This window comes from Salvia splendens, chromosome 2 (assembly GCF_004379255.2).
Source record: "Salvia splendens isolate huo1 chromosome 2, SspV2, whole genome shotgun sequence".
In the NCBI taxonomy this organism is placed as follows: Eukaryota; Viridiplantae; Streptophyta; class Magnoliopsida; order Lamiales; family Lamiaceae; genus Salvia; species Salvia splendens.
Genome location: NC_056033.1, coordinates 19988211 through 19995105, shown reverse-complemented (window position 1 = coordinate 19995105; position 6895 = coordinate 19988211).

The window sequence follows — 6895 nt, the reverse complement described above, 5'->3', positions numbered from 1 at the left end:
ATTATTATGTTGTGAGGTTAATATGTAATTGAAAGAAATATGTAGGTTTTTGGGTGTTGGTTTGTTGTAATGATCGGAGTAGAATTACTATTTGATGTGACATATATCAAGAATAGTTTGAGTTTTACATAAATGATTGGAGATGGAGATGGGTATGGAAAGAATGATAAAATTATGAACCATGGGAAGTTAGTTAAGAAGACGAGAATTGGTTTCTTACAATATTTTTGCCGAGTTGGAGGTAAAATATTCAAGCTTTCAAACTTGACTAATAGAAGAGGTAGGAAATGGAGGGACAGTAGTTGAGGAGTGGATGCATTGGCCAAGAAGCGGCGCAGGGAATATCCTCAACCAAGATCTGAAAAATGAGCTTAACCTAAGCCTTTTCTGCTGAGCCTTTTAATTGTTTTAATTGGGCTATTTTTACATGGGAATGGAAGGGAGGCGTGCATAATTGAAAGCTCGAATTAAAGCGAGTCTCTCGAGTTTAGGTCTCGGCTAACGCACAGATAAAAGCAATAAGGTTCACGTAACTTGATTAAGTAAAAATAGTCAACAGATCAAGTAAGCTACTAACTCGTTGTTGGGTGCGCAAACTGAGGGACTCGAGCTTTCAAGGCCTAAACCCACAATACTATGAACTAGTAAAAGGAAGTAAGGGCCGAATCCCACAGAGGCATGTTGAGTTGTGTTTGGGACATTTTGGGAACTTTGGCTGCTGCCATGCTTTAGCAGTGGGTTAAGTTTACTCTACTGGTCTGAACTGACTAAGTCACAAATTCTAACGGATCAATTAACTAGGCATGCATACAATAAAGGCATATTAAACTTAACTGATCAAGTGGACTGTCACATTAAAGGTATTTCTGCAAAAAGTAGGCGAGACCACTGAAAATAACGACGCACTACAATAAAGCTGGAAAAACGAAAAAGGTGACAGAGACGGTTATGCTACGAACTACGACCTTCTTCTTCCTCAATCACCCAAAAGTAAATTAGCTAAGTAACTATGGCAGATCTGAACAGAGCATGTAACGCAAAATATGAAATAAAACAAATGAACCACATCCATGCAATTCAAGCAAAAAGAAAACGGATCAACAGAAAACTGCTTCGGCAGCATGCAACTAACATCTCAAACTCAGATCCGAACGTAAACAAATAAATATCAGATAGATCTAAACATTTAGCACAAATCTAAACTATCAGACAGATCGAACATAATCAAACTCAAACAAAACAAATTTCAACTCAGAAAACATAAGATCTAAACAAACTCCAATCTAAAGCTTCAGTTCATAAACAACTTCAACGACAACTCAAATCCAGAATTCCAACTTCAAATTCAGAAATCGAACGACAAAAACAACTTGTACAAGAGTAACCAAGAGAAAAACATAAAACAACTGCAGATTCATAAATTATCCGAGAACTAACAACTGAAATAAGTTAAACAAAGTGGCAACCCCTCGGGTTTTTAAAAACATAAATGAACAAAAGTTTCTTCTAAGATTCAGCTCTCCCCTTCTTAGATAAGGAAGAAGAGAGGGATAGTGTCCCGATTAGTGTAACAACCACCATTAAACCATGCTTGAAATGAGCCCTATCAATAATGCAAAATAGTAGTAGATGTTTTTGAAAAGTCCAATAGGAACAATTTATGATTGGCCCCATATTATTTATTGCTTAACTTTTTCTCCATGTGTTCTGTTCTGTCTCCTAAGCTTAAATTGACATGCTATTTGTAACGGAGATGAACATGATGCTATTAAGTTTTAGAAGAACATAATAAAGGCCATAATTCTATTCATTTCTGCAGTTAGGGTACACGCATTTACAGTTTGCACAATATTTACAATTTGCATTTTAGAGAAAGGGTAGTGAAAATAATGTTAGTGGAGAGTGGGATCCAAAATTTAAGATGTTATTGGTAAATTGTATAAGTTGTAAATAAAATGATGGGTAAGGGTAGTATGTTGTTTGAATTTTTCAAAATTAGAAAGTTCATACTTTTCAGGGGCGGACGAAAAATGAAATAGTTCATATTCTTTGGGGACGGAGGGGATATTTATTATCATTTTTTTCAAAACGAGTACAAACAAGAAACGACTCAACTACCTTGGGCTGAGGGAAGTGATTTAACATTTTAGTAACACTTCTTTGCAACACAAATAAATTACTTCATTTACCAAGAGTATGGATGGAATGCCAGATACAAAAAATATATGTCATGACTTCAAAATACATTATCTATCTAGGATTGCAGAAAACTACAGCACAACAAGAGATGACAAGATAATCTGCCATGTGGAAACGGCTGGATACAGTAGGACTAAAACACCTTTCAAATTATACTTCCAAAAATACCTAAATAACCACACAGTTGAGGGGAAAACGACTAGTGTTACAGGATCAATAAGAAAAAATAAATTGATTGACTTGGGACATTAAGAATGCCCATGAATAGTAGGGAGGGAACTGTGTATTCCCAAAATGCTCCTTGTTAATAGATGCATTTCTTTTCGACATTTAAGAATAGTGTGTTAAGTGAATGGTGAATAAAGTAAGAGAGATGAAGCGAGAATAAAGTAAGTGAAAGGATTACATTTTGCCAAAAATAGAAATGCCTCAATTATGTTGTAACTTCCCAAAATAAAAAAAAAATGACTCAATTAACATGGAACGGAGGGAGTATATAGTTGTATATATCTATCAATTATACAGCATCAAGAAAATAAAAGGTTAAAATAGAAGGAAAACTTAAGCTGATAGATAGATAAAAACTATACCTGCTAGAGGACTGACCCCTGCTTGTTTGTATAGACGAGAAGTTTCGAGTTGTATTCTTTCCTGAAAATTTTACCACATTAGATTTTAGTTCACCAGGGCAAGGTGGCAAGTGGCAAGAATACATATTACTCCCTCCATCCCATCTCAAGTGATTGCCTGCTTTTTAGCACGTGTTTGAGGAAAATGATATAAATAGTTAAGGTGGAGAGAAAGTAAAGTAAGAGAGAATAATGTAGATGAAGCTCTCGTCTACAGTATTCTCTCGTTTACTTTACTTTCTCTCCACTTTAACTATTTATTATCATGTTCTCAAAATAACGGCCAAAAAGAAATCAATCCCTTGAGCAGTCTCTATGACTCAAAATTTAAGCAAAAGACTCAAGACTTCAAAGCAAAGATTGCTTACAGTTCTAACTCAATCTCAACCACGGCCAACACCATACCGATGGTGAAGTGTGTTGTGTTGATCATGTAATAGGATTCACTAAAGCGTTTACACATTTTCATGAGTTGGACTCTCAGTAGGGGACTTTATGCCCCAAGGGCACATGTCGTAGGCTAAGCCCTCGCTGCAGAATAGCCGCATTGGCCGCCTTGAAGTATAATTTCCATCGAGCGGCGGGTAGAATCCTTTACAGACGACTTAAATACGCGACTTGGTATTGTAAGCGGCAGAGTGGCCTTGCTTCCACGATCCGCTGAGATTCAACCCTTTGTCGCTTCGATTCGTCCCTCCCCCATTTCTTTTTTATAAAACTTATTTAGCTACGAGGTTTCTTACTAAGCATTGGTGCTTGTATGAAGTTAAAAAAAAAATCATGAACACATGGTAGGTGGTGCATTGCCCCGATATTTGTTCCCTGTCCCGCTGCCTAGCGCACTTGTTGGTAGGCCAAGGACTCTCCACGTTCTCCATCATTCCCATTTAAAAAGTGATTGACTATGTTAATGAGGATAAAGAAGAGAGATGACAGAAATTTATTTCTTTCTATATTCTCGTTTCACGTTTCTCATTACACAAGCATTTTTTTTACAGTAACATGTTTTTTCCTATATTTTATTTTTTTATTATTATATTTTATTTTTTTAATAAATAACACTTACTTTTGGTTAATAATAACTAATAGTAACTAATATTGTTTTGCTATTATTGTAAAGTAAGTTTATCGAAAGTAAGTTTATCGTAGGTTTTTAAGCTCATATTGGTGGGCACGAAATAATGAGAGCATTTTGATATATTGGGAAGACGAAGTGCAGGGGCGGGTCCGGGAGACATGTTGTCATACCGCCACCCCCCGGGGCGGGTCCGGGAGACATGTTGTCATACCGCCACCCCCCGCTCGTTTGTACCATGTTGGGTGGGAAACGTGTCCAGCGGGGCATGCTTGGGGTCGTTTGTTTGTGCTCCACTGTCGGAGATGCCATGCATCATCGGCTGCGAGGTGGAGGCATACTTTCTTAGGCATAGCGTACATGGTGGCGTGTGAGTAGTATTTGGCGTGTATGAGCATGTTGGATCCCTACTTGGGCAGCGACGACATCTCCTCCACGCCTCTTCAATTGTCGGGACGAGCGTTTGCTCGTCCGATTCTGGTTTTCCTTTGCTGACTACCTATCGAGATGGCATTGAGTAGGCTATAATCTTTCTTTTCCCGTCTTGTTCTGCCGCTCCACCTGGGGCGTCGGCATTGGGTGGGCCAAATCGCACACGTTGTGTGTCACACCGCATTCGCCCAAATGCACGTTCTACATATTTTCTACATGTCTCTCGCCTCACAACAAAATATTTGTCTTTGCCGGTACGAGACTCTTGAAATATTTGCAAAATAGTAGACCATTTTGGGTATATTCCATCCGCCGGGTAATAACTAATATTATATTCTTTGCCTGGAATAACATAATGAGTAGGAGGAGCAATACCTTGAGTGAGATTATAGGAAAGATAAGAGGAATGTAACAAGTTGATGTCGTTGTTGCTGCCGGGAAATCCAAAATAAGCATGCCATATCCAAAGATCAGAATCTACCACTACGACCTAAATATGAACCACCCCACCATGTAGGTCAATTTTTCCATTTCCAGTGCGTACAATCTAAACTACCTAACATCCCTGGAAATCCACGTTGCTCACCATACATAAAAGTCTAGCAATATCATTAGTTGTCGGACTTCTCAAATACTGAGTTGAAAAAATTTCTATTATTCCACGAAAAAAACGTTTAAGACTTTTGATCGCACTACTCTCACTTATTTTCACATACTCATCAGTTGCATCAACTGGTACACCGTATCCCAATATTTGAATAACAGTTGTTACCTTTTGAATAGATGATAGTCCAAGCCTTCTGGTTCCATCTGATCGTTGCATGAAGCAGTCATCGTGTTCCTTAACTGTGTCCACAATGCGAAGGAACAATGGAAGAGACATCCAGAATCTCTTACAAAACATGGTTCCATTATACAATGGATTATCTACAAAATCATCAACGCACAATCTAGCGTGAGCACCCTCTCGATCACGGTTGATGAAACTATGCCCTGGAACTGAACCGCGATATATTTTTGGAATTTGATGGTCACGAAGGAATTGAATCAACATGTTGTTGTTGTCGATTCTACGCTGCATATCTTGCATATATTGGTTGTAAATGTATATTATACGTGAATTTTTACCATCTTCATCAGAAGACGAAGAGCAATTGGAAATAAAACTGGGATTCATTGTGAATGATAGATAAAGTTGAGTGATTGATTAATATGATAAATGATCAAACCATTCCTTCAATTTATAATGATTTTACAAAAGCATAATCATTTTATGCAAGAAACCACAACACCACAATTATCTCATCTCAATTGTCATCTTTATCTTTCCTTACAAAATGTTAGTTCGTAAAGAAAGTTATACATAGAATGAAGACAAACTTTTGTGTATCACAATCAAGACAACGATTCTAGTAGTGCATGGAAGATGGATTCAATGAAGCTAGAGATCTGACATGGCCAGAGCGTACGCAAAGATCTATACAGACTCGTATTCAAGCCATTGAGAAAACAACAAAACAGTTCCATGGATGTATCCGAGCTGAAGGAAGAAATCAAAGCAGTGCTTCAAATGCAAACATAGTGAGTTTTAATCGTGTTTTAATGTTTCATTTTCTCTTTGTACATGCGATTAATTTATTATAATTATCTGTAGATGAATGAAACCATGCAAATGCTCTAAGGCAAGTTCAAACTACAAATCGGGTTGGAAATTTTCTCATGTTTGGGAAATGATTAAAAAATTTAAAAAATTCAAAGATTGTGCAGAGAGCTCTAAACAACAAGCATCACATGGGATGCAATATTTTGATTCAGAAAGTAAGGATCATACTTCGCATGGATCACAAAATTTGTCTTCGTTTCCTATGAGTTGTGATGATGGCAAGGAACAAATCCTTGGTGGTTCTTCTTCATCAAGGCCCATCGGAGTGAAGAAGGCTAAAGTGAAGAAAAAGAAGTCTGATAGCTCGGAATCACTTATTGTTGCTCTAGAAAAACAAAATGAGTGATATAATGCGGGCATGAAACAAGCAAATGATAATTTGGGTATGTTTTTTAAACAACAAAAGAAAAACCATGATCTCAAAACTACGAATGATGAAAATAAAATCATGGCTATGGGCTTGAGCTCTATAGTCGATCTTGATAGTCGTGCTTATTTTCAAGCCGAGAGAAGATGGATTTTGCATTTTAACAAAAAAGAGCTCAACAAGAAGAACAACCAAATGACTATACGCAACTAGAACATATCCTTCGTACTTCAATAATTTAGGAGAATCTGGTTTTGGTTTACCGAATTATTAGTTTGTGCTTGTTGTTTGTCTTCATTTTAGTTTTATGTCATTGTAACACAATTTCCATTTGTAGGACCACTTAGCGTTACGTTATGCAGTACTACTTTTTATTGCTAAATATTATACTACTCCCTCCGTCCAAGAAATGTTGTCCACATTTGCAATTTTGGTCATCCCGTGAAATGTTGTCCACTTTACTTTTTTTTTCTTTTCATTTTTTATAAATAGAGTCAATTTCTACTATCTCATTACATGCACATTCTATT